The 19,736-nt window shown below is 45.4% G+C and overlaps 1 long non-coding RNA gene across 19 annotated transcripts; it reads right to left on the minus strand.

The window, feature by feature from the left end:
* Window positions 1-797: 797 nt before the first annotated feature.
* Window positions 798-19,289, minus strand: LOC125545651. Of its 19 annotated transcripts, XR_007300146.1 has the most exons (13): window positions 18,748-19,277; window positions 17,913-18,022; window positions 17,769-17,822; window positions 17,575-17,646; window positions 17,405-17,469; window positions 6,166-16,893; window positions 5,680-5,712; window positions 5,511-5,589; window positions 4,775-4,902; window positions 2,711-2,795; window positions 2,161-2,488; window positions 1,816-2,028; window positions 798-1,315 (listed from the first exon to the last, which is right to left on the minus strand). It is a non-coding gene; the product is annotated as an uncharacterized LOC125545651 (long non-coding RNA). The 19 variants fall into 19 exon arrangements; XR_007300142.1 differs by having other exon boundaries at window positions 4,775-5,589; window positions 18,748-19,278; XR_007300147.1 differs by lacking the exon at window positions 5,680-5,712.
* Window positions 19,290-19,736: the final 447 nt, after the last annotated feature.

Here is a 19,736-nt window from a genome sequence, read left to right on the forward strand (position 1 = left end):
TCATGTAAAGTATGTAATTTCATGTAAAATTACATACATATATAAATAAAAAAATAAAGAAAAAAAAGGAAAAACTAATATGTGAATAAAAAAGGAAGAAAAAAATTACATGACGTAAACATGATGATAAGCCATGGTAGGACTCGCCAATCCCTATTCAGCGCTGCAAGCGCCGGTTCAGGCCATTTTCGTAGTGAGTGGCTGGCCCATATACGTTCTGTCTTTTTTCTTTGTTTTTTCATCTTTTTCGTTTCTCTTTCTTTTCCGGTTTCCATTTTTGTTTTGTTTTCTTTTATTTTTTCTGAACAATTTTCAAATTTGTGGATTTTCCCCCAAATTCATGAACTTCTTAAAATCCGTGAATGTTTTAGTGCATGAACTTTTAGGTCAGGATTTTCTTTTCAAATTCACGTCTTTTTCAAATTCCATAATATATTTTTAAAAATTATGACCTTTTCAAATTCCACGAGCTTTTTAATTCATGAACTTTTTCCAAATATGTGAAGTTTGTCATCATGAACTTTTCTAAAAAGTAATGAAAATTTTCCATTTCCGCGAACTTTCTATAGTTGTATAAACCTATTCAAATTCATCAACTTTTTTCAAGTTCATGAGTTTTTTTACAATTTTTTGTGAATCCCTTTTTTAAAACTTCTTTTTAATTTTTGTATGATTCATTAGTGAACTAATAATAATAACAATAAAAAGAACTAAAAACAAAATTCTTAGTAAATCCGCACGTCCTACATTCAGTGACCACCACAAACCCAGTCGTGCGTCAACCCTGTGCGTCGAGCTGCTGTATGACGCAAAATGCGTCACATAGGAGGTCCCGTAAGACACTGTAGGACCGGTTCGGAAGTCAGTCATGAAAATGGGCCGTGAACGGAGAGATTTTGGACTACAACACTGCCAACCCATTTATTTATTGTCATATTCCTCAAAAGAAATTGTCATACCACTCAATTTTATTTATTTATTGTCACCGTTGCAGTTACTAATCTTCTAGTGCACGTCTAGCCTCCTTTCTCACCGGCTAAATCCAACTCCGGCCAGATCGGCCACTCATCTGCAGTCCATTAAGAGAAACCAGATCGACGGTGCTCTTCCACTACCCGATGTCTACCTCTTCCTCATCTGCCGTTGCCAGTGATTCCCTGCCAGGATTGCGGCGAGCAGATCAAAGCTTGTACCCAATTTTGAAACAATCAAATTGTCTTCAGGATTTTCGGCAAAACCGCAAATCGCCTTCTCGAGTGCATTAGCTCGATTAGGACACAACATCCTGCCTGATGCGGCAGCACCAATCCTCACTCTGCAAAATAATCCATGTAAACAACGAGTGTCAGGTATAGTATATATCACGTAAACACCACAAGTCATTCTACAACCAAAAAATTGAATACTCTGTTGCGCCGCATAACAGTTTACTCAGGATGCATTGCTACAGCCATGCAGTTCAGATCACGCAACAGATTTTAACAAATGTACGGGCTAATTTATTAATTTGTCCATTCTTTTCATACTTAAGGCTTAGAATCAGACACCAGACAACAATCAGGATCAACAAGAGCACAAACTTCTATACTAAATCTGACACTTTCTTTACTCAGGGGTAGACTATGTCCATAGTTCACAGCAAACAAGACTGATTCCTACAATTTTGGTGGGTCGAACACAGCACGTTCCTGGTTGCTACAATTTTCCACTTACATATGAAATCATTCAAAAAATCACCACTCATATACTGTCTCGCTTTTACATATGAATAGCCCAATGTGTCCCTACAAATTGCACATCTGCATAATGCCATACCTTCGCGTCCACCCCAGGAGCTTTCGGGTCGTCCTGCTTAATCGGCTGCTCAGATCCTTGCAGCGAATGCATTCGTCGCCGCCTCCGCCGGACAGATCTCCCCGTCAGCACTCACTTTCCTCATGGGCGCCAGCTGTTCCATAACCAGTGCGACGACTGGGTAGTGCAGAGGCTCCATCGGAGCTCTCAGTCACCTCTTTCAGCATGGTTGTACTGCATAACAAAATTGGCAAAACGTAAGATCCATATCAGGGTACACTATCAAAATCACTCGGAACACATAAAAATTGGTCATATTCGAGCACTCTAATTGGCTGCATCAAAAACTCCATCTTCAGTGCCTACCTTCTTGTTTCGTACAAAAGTTTGTCCGCCGAGGCCACCGCTCTCCCTGGAAGGATCCACGCGCCTGAGGTAGGAGATAATTGTATCCTGCACCCCATCCGTGCATTAACTCGGTTGCTGTCGCAATTCACGGAAAGCAAGTTTCCGGATCCATGGACCGGCATGGACGTTGATGCCCCGAGCCACGGCTCTGCTTCACTGGTTTCAGCCTTCGAGCCATATTAGAGTACCCTTGGTTCGTTTGGGCTTTCAGGTCATTAATCTCTTTAAACTTGCATTCTTTCACAGAAATGGCCTGATGTTCCATTGTCTTCTCTTTCCTTGCAAACTAAAATATCAGTTTTTTTAAAGATAAGATGTAACATAAAAAAACACAATACCGTAACACGAGAAGGGGAATACAGTCAATACACAATCACATAATTCTCACATAACACCATCACATAATTTCTCTAGATACTATTAAAAAATAACCTACAATATATTAATCCAAAAGGCAAAACATGCTAAGGGAGGAAAGAGAGTCTTGATACATTTGGAGGTGTGGTACCTTTTCTTTTTCTTGCAAACATTAATTGCCTCTCTTGATTTGGGTGATACAGATGAACTTGCAACCTGTTTCCTTTCCAAGAAGTCTGCAAGTTTTTGAACATATACTATGAAGTACTTCGGAGGAGTATTGATCTGTATATTTACTATGAAGGACACCATTAGAGTAGCAGAGATGTAATTACCAGGTAATGCCCTGTTTTAAAAAGACGAAAATTATATGTTGAAAAAAAAAGTCAAAACATTGCTAGAGCAGGAAGTAGTTTCTGTTACGTGGGGAAATCATAATGGAAGGCGCAAGGCAGCAGGGGCAGGTTATGCTGTGGCTAGACAAGGGCAGTTCGATGTCGTAGAAGGATGCATCTGTTTTGGTAGACTCCTGATTCTATTAAGGTAGTATTTGAGTCAGATTCCTATTAGAGTCCGAAGTATGTCAAAGTGGTACTAGTCCATGTCCTATATAAAGGACCTACCCGTGTAATCTTAGAGCATCTCCACTAGAAGATGCAAATTTGGAGATGTAAAAATTTACATCTCGAAAAAGTGCTTTTTGCCTCTCCAGAAAGGCCCACTCCAACAGATGATGCAAAACGGAGATGTAAAAGAGCAACACCAATAGAAGACGCAAATGAAGATGTAAAATTGTACTTCAACTAGTACTCAGACGGCGGCGGTGGGCGAGGAGGCGGGGCGGGGCGGCGGTGCGGGGCTGCGGCCGGATTGAGTGGCGGCGGTGCGGGGATGCGGCCGGTAATGTGGGCGGGGCGGCAGTGCGGGGATGCGGCCGGTCATGCGGGCGGGGCGGCAGCGGTGCGGGAATGAGGGCAGGGCGGCGGGGGTGTAGGGATGCGCCCGGTGATACGGGTAGGTGGCGGCGGTGCGGTGATGCGGGCGGGACGGTGGCAACGATGGAATCGAGCTGTGGTGAAAAAACACCCGATTCGCGGAGTGCAGCGGCTGACGGTCGAAACCGGCGGCAGGGTGCCGGAGGGGTCGGGTGGGCGGCGGCGAATTTAGGCGAATTCGGCCAGCGACTGGTCGCGCGGAAGTGAAATGAACGACAATTGGGTAGTTGGCGGACGGTTGCGTTTTTACATCCCCATATGCTGGAGATGCAAATTTGCACTGCGAGGTGTTGTAGTTTACATCTCCGGGAGGCGGAGATGTAATTTTTTTGCATCTACATCATCTGTTGGTGAAGGGTTTTGGGCCTTGGAGATGCAAAAGTTAGTTATTTTTGGATCTACATCTTCTATTGGAGATGCTCTTAGAGGCAAGCAATAATCAACAAAGTCTAGTTTCCCTGATCTCTGTTCTCTATCACTAATCCCTGCTACCTTCTACTACTGCGGCGGCGACGGCGCCGCACCGTCGGCCCTCAAGCACCTGCAGGCTGTTCCAGTTTCACTTGTACCAATCCTAAATAAGCCTCTTGTGGTTTTGCCTGCTGACAAAACCTACAACTTCGACTTACAATTATTTACAGTCCACCTACTACCTAGGGCTAGTTACACTTCATGATCTTGTTTTCCATCCCGACCTGCATCACTGGATTTTTAGATTGGATTTTCTGGTGGTAGCTCTTAATCCTCACATAAGGCAAAGGACTTAATCCTCACTCTGTATCAGTTAAGTAACTATGCTGTAGCATTCTTCAAGGTAAAAACAAGCATTCAAATTCGCACTCTGATTGTATTTTCTTAACTATGTTGTAGCATTTGTTTCCAAGGTAACACAAGCATTCAAATTTGCACTCTGATTATATTTTCTTACCTATGCAGTAAGACTTGTTTTCAAGGTAACACAAGCATTGAAATTCGCACATGTTTATTCAGTACTGTCACGAAGTGGCTGCAGTGTTCATGCTTAGAAAATGCTATCACAACCAAATTGCTTAACCCTTTCAGTATCTAAATTCCTGATATAATCATATATTCTTGTAGCAGACCCAATTCTTACTAAGAAGTCATGCTACCTCCATGTACAGCTTGTGTGGTAGGTATCACAGATCCTTCAGACTACCATGATTAAAATTCAAGAATTGTACAACTACATACTGCCATACCTTTGGGTCCAGCCAGGGGGTTCAGGATTCATCTTGCCAATCGACTACTTGGATGCCCATGGTGAACCTCCTCCCTCCGCAGCCGCTGCCCCCTGCGCCTCACAGATCTGCCCTTCGGCGTTCAGCTCCTGCATCGGCGACAACGTTTGCTCGGCAACTGGTTTGGTCATCGGACAATCTAACGACTCCATCAGGACGTCGCTGTGATTAACAGCCTCCAACACGGTCAATCTTCTAGTGCAGAAGAAAGAAATGGGAAATCGATAATGGCTCAGAAGCAAAACTAAAGCGACCAGAGACAACTGCCCCACGCGCTGCTCTGGAGCGCCTCGACATACATGCGCGCCCTGTCCCTGACGGGGTCTAGCTCGGCCACCGTCATCAGCGCCTGTTGGCAGCTGAGTACCGCCCACTCCTGCAGCTACCATAATATTGCCTAAAAAATACACGTATATTTATACCATAATATTGCCTAAAGAAAAACAAAACTGAGACGAGGGGAAATAATTTCAAAGCACATTACTAACATGACCCAACATGCAAACACAGCTGGATATCATAATGCATCTTTAGACAAATTCACAGGCAATGTATTTTTTTTTCAGCCACACAGATCATCAATACCGGATCAGGCACGAGACACATCAAGCAGAAGCAAAATATACATATATGTAAGCATCAGCAGTACAGAAATTCAGTGAATGAAATAGGAGAGATGATTCTTGTGATGGATTACAATGTGACATAATGATTAATGGAGTTACTCCTGTTTCAGCTTGCTCAACAAGAAGGTTGCAAATGGCATCACACATTGCCTGAAAGACATTAATCAAGCACATCTCAGATGATACACCAAATATCGTTCTTTGTTAAAGAAGATGCATAAACAATGGGATTGCCCTTACCAAAATTCAACATGGTAAGCTTGATGCAAATTTCTGTATCATGAATAGGATATTTAAGACCAGAACAAAAAAGAGTTGCTGTTACATGCATATGCAAAAAACTAAGCTCTAAAATTTATAGAGATGCTATTCTCTTGCTAAGCTCTTAAATTTTTCTCCCGGAACAGAGATACTATTCTCTTGCTAAGCTCTTAAATTTATACACAGTTTTGATAGAAACATGTGATACGTCCCTTGCTTATTGCTGATACTGCAACTGCAGTTTATATGAGTCTACTTTTGTGCCTCCATACACCTGTTATGAAGCATTCATCTTGACAAAAAATACAAAGGATGACATATGACTTCTACCAATTCTAGAACTTGTTCCTTTCTAAACCAAGCATCAATCAGAAAGCCATGTCAAATTTGAACCAAAACACAAATCAAACATCATACAGAGAGGGAGAGAGGTCAGAGGGGAGGGAAGGACTGGGAGCAGGTCACCTAAGGTAGATCACGAGCGCCAAAATCCTACATGAGGCAGCATGGTGCAGAACAAACTATCGGGAAATTCGTGGATGCCATAATACTTAGAAATGATGCCTGAAATGGAAAGGTTGCCTAATTTTTTTCATCTAAAGCACTTTTAAATCTAAAACAATGGAATATAGATACCAGGGAGATGAGAATGTATTCTTAAATTCATAAACCAGGAGCACTAACTGGGCTTACACACGATGCATACACTTGAAAACCCGATGATTATTTCCTGCAGAAAAATCACACAATGAAATGGTATCAATGCATCATATGGGGAAATTGCAAATCATAGGGTGGAAGTGGAGAAACCAATCACATACCTTGGCTATCCCAAAAGTTGGTAAGCATAGAGCTCTTCTATCTGAACCAAAACCGAATCAACAACACAAGAGTCTAGAGTCCGCAATGTGTGCACCGCCTAGAACTCAGGCCTCACTGCTTCATCCCTCCGCCACTAGCCTAATGACCGTCCCTACTCCACCCCCGCCGTGAAGACCCTGTCGCCCTGGTCTCCCATGGCGGCGACATGCGTCTAATCCGCGCAAGGGGGCGAGCAATGGGGAGGCGAGGAGGAAAACAAGAGGCACAAGAGGAGCCGGGATAGGAGGTGGAGATGGACGATGGCGGACGAGGGGTGGAGGGGGAGGAACGGATGTGGTGGTTGTGGTGGGAGGCCAGGGTTCAAATGGGGTTTGCATGCATCAGCGGAGACGTCCACGACGAGCCGCACGACGTGTGGCGTGCGAGGACAGGGTTGCTCGCACCCACGAAGGGCTCACCCAGCCAATAGGGAGAAAGAACGAGCCCACCGGTCATAATACTGAAAACTAACCGTGCGGTGAAAACTGGCAGAACAATCTGATGGCCGTGACGAACCAGTTGACCAAAAGTAGCTCTATCAAATGGCTAACAAAGCTTCAATCTGGGGGAGCACCGAGAGGCCGAGTTGGGGAGCCTCATTATAGGTTAGAATGTTGATGACATGGTTTGTCATCTTCATCACTCTCTATATGGCTCTAAGCAAACCCCTTGTGCCTAGTTTGCGCGCTTCGCCTCAGTGGTGATTGCGGCTGGTTTTTGGCAAGTGCTCATGATCCAGCACTTTTAGTCAACCATTCAACTTGTGGTCGAAAACTTCTACATATCGATCATCACTGGCGACGACTCTAAGTACATTGCCTTTGTGAAGGCTCGTCATAGTGAATTTCTTGTGTATGATCTTAGTCCTCTTCGCCACTTCCTTGAGATTGAGGTTTCTTCTACCTCTAATGGCTTCTTTATTTCCTGCACTTTCGATCCACCATTCAACTTGTGGTCGAACACTTCTACATGTCGATCATCAGTGGCGGTGAAGTAAATTGTCTTTGTGAAGGCTCATTAGAGTGAATTTATTATGTATGATGTTGGTCCTCTTCGCTACTTCCTTGAGATTGAGGTTTCTTCTACCTCTAATGGCTTCTTTATTTCCTGCACTTTCGGTCCACCATTCAACATGTGGTCGAACACTTCTACATGTCGATCATGACTGGCGATGAAGTACATTGCCTTTGTGAAGGCTCGTTAGAATGAGTTTCTTATGTATGATCTTGCTCCTCTTCGCTACTTCCTTGAGATCTTCTTGCTTGTGCTGCTCTTACTGATGAGCGCACTATTGAGACTCCTATGAAGTCAACATCCACCTTTGTGTCCACCTCCTCTCCGTGTCAGTCTGGATGGGCATCCATTGCCTTGCTGCGGATTGCTCTGGGTTCTGTCCCAATCCCACATCCCGTGTTCCCTTGTTGTGCGACACCATAACAACACGCTCAAGCACCACCAATGGTGAGCAGGAGCTCAGACAGTCGACGCGTACCTGGATTATGCACGGGACGAGCCAACGACAGGCACTACCTAAAGCCGGGGCCAAGGCACACAGTAGGAGAACCTGGGGTGCTTAATCAAGTGCGTGTCCCACAACCCGCAAACAGGAGAAGAACACCAATCCGGATCGGCAGGGTACGGAGAGTGCACAGGCACGTGGGATGCTGGATCAAGTCCCTCTGCTGCCACCGTCGCCAGTCTCTGCCTCTGTTGCCTTGTCTACCAATTATTATTTTTAGCAGTGGCATCATCACCTTGGGTCACTTGTGATCTCTCATCCTTAGTTTGACGTGGTCTTCTTGGATTCGTATCCGACGATGTCTCTAAACTGTCAAGCTTGTCGGCTTGGTAAACGGGTCCAATTACCTTATACTCATAGCAAGACAGTGTCTCAGCCACCTTTCAACCTTGTTCACTCTGATGTCGGTCGTCCATCTCCCTTTGCCTCCAAAGGAGGCCATCACTTGGATATATACTTTATTTCTTCTCGTAGTGAGATCTTATCTATAAGGGTTTTGCAGTCATGGTTCATACTCAATTCTATACGCCTATTCGTGTGTTCTGTGATGACTCTGGTGGAGAGTATATCTCCCAAGCTGTTGCGTGGAATCCTTGCTGAGCAGGGTACTCTTGCATTCGTTTCTCTTATCCTTGCGCACATGCTCAGAATGGCGTGACCGAGCACAAGCATCGTCAACTTCTTGAGACGGCTCGTCCGTTGATGGTCACTGCCTATATTCCCTCGCACTTTTGGGCTGAGTCTGTCTCCACTTCCATCTATCTCATCAACCTTCAGCAAGTCCTCTGCAAGGTGGCACTACTTTCGGGCATCTATTCGATCGTTTCCCGATTATTCGGCGCTTCAATTGTTTGGTTGTGTTTGCTATGTCCTTGCCCCATGTGAGCGCACCAAACTGACTGCTCAGTCCGTTGCGTGTGTCTTTTTAGGATACAACGATGAGCATAAGGGATATCGCTATTGGGATCATGTAGGTCGTCTATTTCTCAGGATATAACTTCTAATGAGTCTCGACCCTATCAGCCTCGTCCATCTTCCTCGACTTTTTAAGTGGAGTCTTTCCATAATTTTCCCGACACTCCTATCACTCCTGTTGGGCCCAAATCCATTCGTCGTACTGCTCCTGCTTCTCCGATTATTGCAGATCCAATGCCATCATCTCCTATGATTTCCTCACCTCGCTTATCACGGGATTCTACAACATCATCACCGGTGGCTTCCTTGTTGTCTCCGTGACCTTAGTTTACCCCGATGATTCCAGCACGTATTCTTCCATTTTTTCCTCACTTTTATACACATCATCCGCATGTTGTGGATGTGTCTACTGATGTGCCATCTTATCGTAAGGTTGTTCATCCCGAATGGCTGCATGTGATGGCATCGAAGCTTAATGCTCTTGCCCGCATCGACACGTGAATTTCCTTCCTCGTGCCCGTCTCATCACTTGTAAGTGGGTCTACAAGGTTAAGACCGGTGTTTCTCTTGAGCGTTACAAAGCTTGTCTAGTGGTGAGAACATGGCCATGACTACGATGAGACATTTGCTCCTATATGCCCCACATGACCACTCTTCACACACTTCACAATGTGGCTTCTATCCGTCGATGGTTTGTCTCTCTTGATGTCAAGAATGGCCACCACCTGGGTTCTCTTCCTGATGGAGTGGTTTGTTGTCTTCATCACTCTCCATATGGACCTAAGCAAACACCTCGTGCCTGGTTTGAGCACTTCCCCTCAATTGTGATTGTGGCTGGTCTTTGGCGAGTGCTCATGATCCTGCACTTTCGGTCCACCATTCAACTTGTGGTCGAACACTTCTACATGTCGATCATCACTGGTGACGACTCAAGTACATTGCCTTTGTGAAGGCTCATCATAGTTAATTTCATATGTATGATCTTGGTCCTCTTCACTACTTCCTTGAGCTTGAGGTTTCTTCTACCTCTAATGGCTTCTTTATTTCTTGCACTTTCGGTCCACCATTCAACTTGTGCTCGAACACTTCTACATGTCGATCAATACTGGCGATGACTCTTAAGTACATTGCCTCTGTGAAGGCTTGTCATAGTGAATTTCTTATTTCTTCATCATAGTTCTTCATCCTCTTCGCTACTTCCTTGAGATCTTCTTGCTCGTGCTGCTCTTACTTGAGACTCCTATGAAGTCAACATCCACCATTGTGTCCACCTCCGCTCCGTGTCATTCTAGATGGGCATCCTTTGCCTTGTTGTGGGTTGCTATGGGCTCTGTCTCAATCCCACATCCCGTGTTCCCTGGTTGTGCGACAGCATAACCGCACGCTCGAGCATCACCAATGGTGAGCAGGAGCTCGGACAGTCGACGCGTACCTGGATTATGAACGAGACGAGCCGACGACAGGCGCTACCTAAAGCCGGGGCCAAGCGCACACAGCAGAAGAACCTGGGGTGCTTAATCAAGTGCGTGTCCCACAACCCGCAAACAAGAGAAGAACACCAATCCGGATCGGCAGGGTACGGAGAGTCCATAGGCACGTGGGATGCTGGATCAAGTCCCTCTGTTGCCTTGTCTACCAATTATTATTTTTAGCAGTGGCATCATCGCCTTGGGTCACTTGTGATCTCTCATCCTTAGTTTGACATGGTCTTCTTGGATTCGTATCCAACGATGTCTCTAAACCGTCAAGGTTGTCGGCTTGGTAAACAGGTCCAATTACCTTATACTCATAGCAAGACAGTGTCTCAGCCACCTTTCGACCTTGTTCACTCCGATGTCGGTGGTCCATATCCCTTTGCCTCCAAAGGAGGTCATCACTTGGATATATACTTTATTTCTTCTCGTAGGGAGATCTTATCTATAAGGGTTTTTGCTGTCATGGTTCATACTCAATTCTATACGACTATTCGTGTGTTTTGTGATGACTCTAGCGGAGACTATATCTCCCAAGCTGTTGCATGGAATCCTTGCTGAGCAGGGTACTCTTGCATTCGGTTCTCTTATCCTTGCGCACATGCTCAGAATGGCGTGGCCGAGCGCAAGCATTGTCACCTTCTTGAGACGGCTCGTCCGTTGATGGTCACTGCCTATATTCCCTCGCACTTTTGGGCTGAGTCTGTCTCCACTTCCATCTATCTCATCAACCTTCAGCAAGTCCTCTGCAGGGTGGCACTACTTTCGAGCATACTTTCGAGCATCTATTCGATCGTTTCCCGATTATTCGGCGCTTCAATTGTTTGGTTGTGTTTGCTATGTCCTTGCCCCACGTGAACGCACCAAACTGACTGCTCAGTCCGTTTCGTGTGTCTTCTTAGGATACAACGATGAGTATAAGGGATATCACTATTGGGATCATGTAGGTCTTCTATTTCTCAAGATATAGCTTCTAATGAGTCTCGACTCTATCAGCCTCGTCCATCTTCCTCGACGTTTTCAGTGGAGTCTTTCCATAATTTCCCCGACACTCCTATCACTCTTGTTGGGCCCAATTCCATTCGTCGTACTGCTCCTGCTTCTCCGATTATTGCAGATCCAATGCCATCATCTCCTATGATTTCCTCACCTAGCTTATCACGGGATTCTACAACATCATCACCGGTGGCTTCCTTGTTGTCTCCACGACCTTAGTTTATCCCGGTGATTCCAACACGTATTCTTCCATGTTTTCCTCACTTTTATACACATCGTCCGCATGTTGTGGATGTGTCTACTGATGTGCCATCTTATCGTAAGGTTGTTCATCCCGAATGGCTGCATGTGATGGCATCGAAGGTTGATGCTCTTGCCCGCATCGGCACGTCAAATCTCATTTCCCTCCTCGTGCTTGTCTCATCACTTGTAAGTGGCTCTACAAGGTTAAGACCGGTGATTCTCTTGAGCGTTACAAAGCTTGTCTAGTGGTGAGAACATGGTCATGACTACGATGACATTTGCTCCTATATGCCCCACATGACCACTCTTCGCACATTTCTCAATGTGGCTTCTATTCACCGATGGTTTGTCTCTCTTGATGTCAAGAATGCCTACACGTAGCCACCACCTGGGTTCTCTTCCTAATGGCATGGTTTGTTGTCTTCATCACTCTCCATATGGCCCTAAGCAAACCCCTCGTGCCTGGTTTGAGCGCCTCCCCTCAATTGTGATTGTGGCTCGTTTTTGGCGAGTGCTCATTATCCTGCACTTTCCGTCCACCATTCCTTGTGGTCGAACACTTCTACATGTCGGTCATCACTGGTGACGACTCAAGTACATTGCCTTTGTGAAGGCTCGTCATAGTTAATTTTTTATGTATGATCTTCGTCCTCTTCGCTACTTCCTTGAGCTTGAGGTTTCTTCTACCTCTAATGGCTTCTTTATTTCCTGCGCTTTCGGTCCACCATTCAACTTGTGGTCGAACACTTCTACATGTCGATCATTACTGGCGATGACTCTAAGTACATTGCCTCTGTGAAGGCTTGTCATAGTGAATTTCTTATTTCTTCGTCATAGTTCTTCATCCTCTTCGCTACTTCCTTGAGATCTTCTTGCTCGTGCTGCTCTTACTTGAGACTCCTATGAAGTCAACATCCACCATTGTGTCCACCTCCTCTCCGTGTCATTCTGGATGGGCATCCTTTGCCTTGCTGCGGGTTGCTATGGGCTCTGTCTCAATCCCACATCCCGTGTTCCCTGGTTGTGCGACACCATAACCGCACGCTCGAGCATCACCAATGGTGAGCAGGAGCTCGGACAGTCGACGCGTACCTGGATTATGAACGAGACGAGCCGACGACAGGCGCTACCTAAAGCCGGGGCCAAGCGCACACAGTAGGAGAACCTGGGGTGCTTAATTAAGTGCGTGTCCCACAACCCGCAAACAAGAGAAGAACACCAATCCGGATCAGCAAGGTACGGAGAGTGCACAGGCACGTGGGATGTTGGATCAAGTCCCTCTGCTTCCACCATCGCCAGTCTCTACCTCTGTTGCCTTGTCTACCAATTATTATTTTTAGCAGTGGCATCATCGCCTTGGGTCACTTGTGATCCCTCATCCTTAGTTTGACATGGTCTTCTTCGATTCGTATCCGACGATGTCTCTAAACCGTCAAGGTTGTCGGCTTGGTAAACAGGTCCAATTACCTTATACTCATAGCAAGACAGTGTCTCAGCCACCTTTCGACCTTGTCCACTCCGATGTCGGTGGTCCATCTCCCTTTGCCTCCAAAGGAGGTCATCACTTGGATATATACTTTATTTCTTCTCGTAGGGAGATCTTATCTATAAGGGTTTTGCTGTCATGGTTCAAACTCAATTCTATACGACTATTTGTGTGTTTTGTGATGACTCTGGCGGGGAGTATATCTCCCAAGCTGTTGCGTGGAATCCTTGCTGAGCAGGGTACTCTTGCATTCGGTTCTCTTATCCTTGCGCACATGCTCAGAATGGCGTGGCCGAGCGCAAGCATTGTCACCTTCTTGAGACGGCTCGTCCGTTGATGGTCACTGCCTATATTCCCTCGCACTTTTGGGCTGAGTCTGTCTCCACTTCCATCTATCTCATCAACCTTCAGCAAGTCCTCTGCAGGGTGGCACTACTTTCGAGCATACTTTCGAGCATCTATTCGATCGTTTCCCGATTATTCGGCGCTTCAATTGTTTGGTTGTGTTTGCTATGTCCTTGCCCCACGTGAACGCACCAAACTGACTGCTCAGTCCGTTTCGTGTGTCTTCTTAGGATACAACGATGAGTATAAGGGATATCACTATTGGGATCATGTAGGTCTTCTATTTCTCAAGATATAGCTTCTAATGAGTCTCGACTCTATCAGCCTCGTCCATCTTCCTCGACGTTTTCAGTGGAGTCTTTCCATAATTTCCCCGACACTCCTATCACTCTTGTTGGGCCCAATTCCATTCGTCGTACTGCTCCTGCTTCTCCAATTATTGCAGATCCAATGCCATCATCTCCTATGATTTCCTCACCTAGCTTATCACGGGATTCTACAACATCATCACCGGTGGCTTCCTTGTTGTCTCCATGACCTTAGTTTATCCCGGTGATTCCAACACGTATTCTTTCATGTTTTCCTCACTTTTATACACATCGTCCGCATGTTGTGGATGTGTCTACTGATGTGCCATCTTCCCTGTCTCGGCCTACTTATGGCTTGCTTCCTCATCTGCTTCCACCTGTTGACCGCCTTGGTCTTCAAGCGCTGGCGCTATTGTTCTTGAGCCGACTTCTTATCATGATGTTGTTCATACCAAGTGACACATTGCGATGGCGGAGGAGATTGCTGCTCTTGAGCGCATCGTCAAGTGGGATATTATTTCTCTTTCTCGTGTTCGTCCCATCACTTGGTGGGTCTACAATGTTATGACTCGCTCTAATGGTTCTCTTGAGCATTACAAAGCTTGTCTTGTGGATCGTAGCTTTCAGCAGGAGCATGGTCCTGATTACAGTCCTGATTACTATGAGGCTTTTTGCTCGTGCAAACCATATGACCACTGCTCGCACACTTCTTGTGGCCTCTGTTGACCATGGGTCTGTCTCGGCTTGATGTTAAAAATGCCTTTCTTAATGGTGAACTACAAGAGGCGGATTACATGCAACCACCACTCTGCTCCTGACGACATGCTTCGTCATCTTCATCGCTCTCTCTATGGCTTTAAGCAAGCCCCTCAAGCCTAGTTTGAGTGTTTTGCCTGTAGGGTGGTTGCCGCTGGTTTTCAACAAGTGCTCCTGATCCTACGTTGTTTGTCCACTTTTTTGCTCTTGGTAGTAGTCTTCTTCTATATGTTGATGATATGATCATCACCGACAAAGACCCTGAGTATATTGCCTTTGTGACAGCACGTCTTAGTAAGGAGTTTCATATGTCCGATCTTGGCCCTCTTTGCTACTTTCTTGGGTTTTAGGTCTCTTCTTGCTCAAAATTAATAATGCAGGATCTTCTTGCTCCTGCTCATATTCTTTTATCTTTTCCTAACTTATGTCTTATATACACGTCACCTGCGTGTTGTGGATGCGTCTACTGATGTGCCATCTTCCCCGTCTCGGCCTACTTATGGCTTGCGTCCTCGTCTGCTTTGGCCTGTTGACCACCGTGGTCTTCCAAGTGTTGGCGTTGTTGTTCTTGAGCTGGCTTCTTATAGTGATGTTGTTCATACCAGATGGCATATTGCGATGGCAGAGGAGACTGCTCCTCCATCACCTGAGTTTATTCCGATCATTCTTGCTCGTATTCTTTTATCTTTTCCTAACTTATGTCTTATATACACGTCACCTGCGTGTTGTGGATGTGTCTACTGATGTGCCATCTTCCCCGTCTTAGCCTACTTATGGCTTGCGTCCTCGTCTGCTTTGGCCTGTTGACCACCGTGGTCTTCCAAGTGTTGGCGTTGTTGTTCTTGAGCCGACTTCTTATAGTGATGTTGTTCATACCAGATGGCATATTGCGATGGCAGAGGAGACTGCTGCTCTTGAGCGCATCGGCACGTGGGGTATTGTTTTTGCTCCTCCTCGTGTTCGTCCCATCACTTGGGTCTACAAGGTTAAGACTCACTCTGATGGTTCCCTTGAGCCTTACAAAGCTCGTCTTGTGGCTCGTGGCTTTCAGAAAGAGCATGGTCCTGATTATGACGAGACTTTCTCTCGCAAATTGTCTAACCAATGTCGCACACTTCTTATTGTGGCCTCTATTCGCCACTGGTCTATGTCTCGGCTTGATGTTAAGAATGCCTCCATTGGTCTGTGTCTCGTCTTGTTATTAAGAAAGCCTTTCTTAATGATGAGCTGCATGAGGAGGTTTACATGCAGCAACCACCTGGATATTCTGCTCCCGACGACATGCTTTGTCATCTTCATCCCTCTCCCTATAGCTTTAAGCAAGCCCTCACGCCTGGTTTGAGCATTTTGCCTCTATGGTGGCTGCCACTAGTTTTCAACAAGTGCTCATGATCCTACGTTGTTTGTCCACCTTTCTGCTCTTGGTAGGACTCTTCTATCTGTTGATGACATGATCATCACCGGGGGAAGACCATGAGTATATTACCTTTGTGAAGGCACATCTTAGTTAGCAATTGGTTATGTCTTATCTTGGCCCTCCTCACTAAATTCTTGGGATTGAGGTCCCTTGCTCAAAAATAATCCATGATCTTCTTGCTCGTGTTGCTCTTACTGATGAGCGCACTCTTGAGACTCCCATGGAGCTTAATGTTCACCTCCCTGCTACCGATGTTGACCCGTTGCCTGATCCAACGCTTTATACATTTTGTTGGAAGTCTTGTCTTTATGCCTGCCACTCGCCCGGAAGAAGAAACAGACTGCAGTGCCCCCGTTCGAATGCACCTCCTCCCGCGGCGTCGTCGCTCCACTTTCCTACTCTACCCTCCACTATATGCTCAGCGGCATTATCGTCGTGGCTAGGATGGTGGCAAACTCGCTAGCGCCGATGCCTTTCGCACGATGTTGCTAGAGCCTTCATCCTCTCCAGTGGCATGAACGACCGAAGGGGACAATGCCACCATGGTTGTTGGCATTCCCTCTGCCGGATCGTGAAGTGTTTGGGAGTGAGACTAAGAGAAATACGGGAAAGGAGACGAGGACTAGCGTATTCGGGGAATGGGTAATTACATGAAGTGCTTATAATGCATGAGATGGACATGGACCATGTCACTCTGTTATCAAACCAAGCAAGAAAATAAGGAATGGATTTGTAATAGGAGTAAATGGCCCGAGGTTAAGCCTTTAAAGCTTCTAGGAGACTGTAAACAGTATTTGTGTTAATTTTGCATACCTCCTCAACATGAAGAGGTTTGGATCATGAACTGCATCTATTTTCTCAGTTGGCTGGTACACCTGAAAAATAAGGCAATGACTGATAATGCATACAAAGGTCAACCGGATTATTGTGAAGTATGTGCATCATCTTAATGAAAATTGGGTTCATAAAGAGAGACGGAACTTTGAAGAAGTTTAATGAAATCACGAACCATGATAAGATAATTTGTACTTTCCTTGCAGATAGCCAAAACCACATATTTTACAGATGGATATCCATGGTTACAATTTATATTTAATTCATTTTTATTACACGGACTGCAAAAGAAGTGAGGTTTGTAGCACCATCATGGGGTAGTACCACCCAGGCAAGGACTAGCGCACTGCCTTCCTAATTCCTGCCAACATACTGCCATCAGCAGTCCCGTTGCATTTGTTTATAAGGGTGTACCATATTTCAGCCATTGCAACCTAGTAAACTAAAGACATGCATCATGGTACAAGTTTTTTTTATAAACTTGGTCAAAGTTGGATGAGATTGACTTCAGACAAACCTAATATGCAAAGTAAAAAGGACTGGAGGGAGTACCTTCCATATCTTGTTATTGTTGACCTGAAATAGCTAAGTCCAGCATCACTTTGAGATAGCTCAACCTAAGAAAAGGAAAAATTGAAAAATTCAAGATCAAGTTGGCAGAACATAAAAAACCCTTTCAGAAAAATAAAATAAAAAACTAACAGTATTTACAGTGAATTCACCTTTGATTTTAAGTTGTCAATCAAATCAGAAAACGTACTGCTTTTTGGCAATCATATAACATGAAACAGCACCTGATAAACAAAGGTTATTGCAGGGCATGTTTAGACACATAAAAGCGGCTGCAAGCACAAAATTTGGTGCAAACAACCTCATTGTGTGTAGCTTGGTGAAAAGCAACTCAATGTTATCAGACCTTGCAGTTCTGGCAAAGGAATGTCAGTGTCTCATAATATAAAATGTCAGACATCTGCAAGTAAAAAGGAAGCTCAAGATGATCAATACTCCCATGCAATGTAGTAGTAAATAAATAGGAAAACATTAAAAAAAGGTGCCTGACCTGGTTGCTGTAAATGCTGTATGTGCTTTGTAAGGCGAAGTTTTGAAGGGATCATCCATACCAAGATGCTGTGCAACTTTCTCAACGACATATATGTGGAATGTTTTGATCTACAAGTATGAAAGTAAAATCAGTTATCAGTATTTTTTTATGTGAGAAGTCAATGTGTTAAATGAAGGTTCAGAGATTCCTGACACATACAGTTCTAGAGATATCAAGCAATCTGAAATGCACAGCCTATAGATAGCAGCAATCATTTTTTTTTCTCAGTAAAAAAAACCATTAGACAACAACTGTAATGAGCTTCTGAAAATAAGTAAAATAAAACTGCCTCATGTATATATGACAATCACTATTGAAGGAACATCAAACACCAGACTAGCACACAACTACAAGTGGCACACAAATTAAGAGATCACACAGAATTAAGAATCACCTATCAGCACACAACTACAAGTGGCACACAAATTAAGAGATCTCCCCTGAATCAACTAGATTTAAAACTTAATGTTCCTCTCGTCTGCTCTACTACCAATACGAATCATAGTAAATAGCATGATTAATAACATTAATACAGGGAGAAATTTGAAAGACTAGCTTGGTAAAACAAAATGCCATCCATTTTGTGACAAGAAACTTATTATACAGTATCACCCTGCACAAAAAAGCAGAGTCTGTTTTGCAATGTGGGGAGCATGTCGGTCTCAATTGGAGCTGGATTTCCAACATACAACTTCCTTGCCCCACCTGAAGCTGCTACACTACACTTGAAGAAGCGCCACCGGTTGACCAAGAAACAGGATTTAAGTCGGATTGGGCGGTCCAGATTGCATACCTATTGGTTCAGATGCGTTCAGGCGGCGCCGGCGGCTTTGGGGCTTGTCGCTGAGCTGGCTCCGGTGATCCTTGCTCCTCGGGAAGGCGTCCAAGAGATTTTCCTTGAGTCGGCGGTTCCGTTTCTCTCCTGGGAGACGTCGGTGGTGTTCTCTGGCGTCGGCTGGGCTCTGTCGAAGCTGTGGCGGCGCCGACGAGTACTCAGTCTCGAATTCGAGAGGCTCGGCTTGACTTGGCAGTTCCGTTGCCCTCCTCGGAGACGGCAGTGGTGGTCTCTGGCGTCGACTGGGCTCGACCGGAGCTGTGGCGGCGGCGGCGGCACCGCAAAGAATTGGAGCTCGGATTCGACGGGTTTCGAGGGCTGCGAACTCGGGTCGAGGCGCGGGAGCGCCTCCATTTCTGTAGGGATCGAGAGGCGGCGCGGGGCTACACAGGAAGGCGGTGCTCGGGCCGGACTCCGCCATGGAGGTGGACACCGGCTCGGGTCCGGGCGTCAGCGGGAGAGGGGGTATGGTTCAATGACGGGTGGGATCAAGGGCTGGCGTCAGTGCTGACGTGCGCGCTCGGGGACAGGCTCGGTCTTGCTGGCCTGGGCCTGCTGGGTTGCTGCTGCGCAATACATTCAGCCCACTGACGGCCCATGATTCCACCCTTATCACCTCATCTTCTTTCCCCTGCGCAGAGTGTTTGCTGCCGACCCCTCAAAAAAAAGAGTGTTTGCTGCCGTTGCTGGCTCGCTGCTGTATGAAGTGTTCCCCACAATGATAGCCATTGTAAGGATTTAAATTTACATATGAGAAGACATGGTCACTAAGCTTGGTGCATCGGTACTCGCCAAAGAACGAGTACAAAACCGCAAGCGAGTGCTGAAGGAAATATGCCCTAGAGGCAATAATAAAGTTATTATTTATTTCCTTATTTCATGATAAATGTTTATTATTCATGCTAGAATTGTATTAACCGGAAACATAATACATGTGTGAATACATA

The sequence above is a fragment of the Triticum urartu genome, chromosome 3, assembly GCF_003073215.2.
Source record: "Triticum urartu cultivar G1812 chromosome 3, Tu2.1, whole genome shotgun sequence".
Classification (NCBI taxonomy): Eukaryota; Viridiplantae; Streptophyta; class Magnoliopsida; order Poales; family Poaceae; genus Triticum; species Triticum urartu.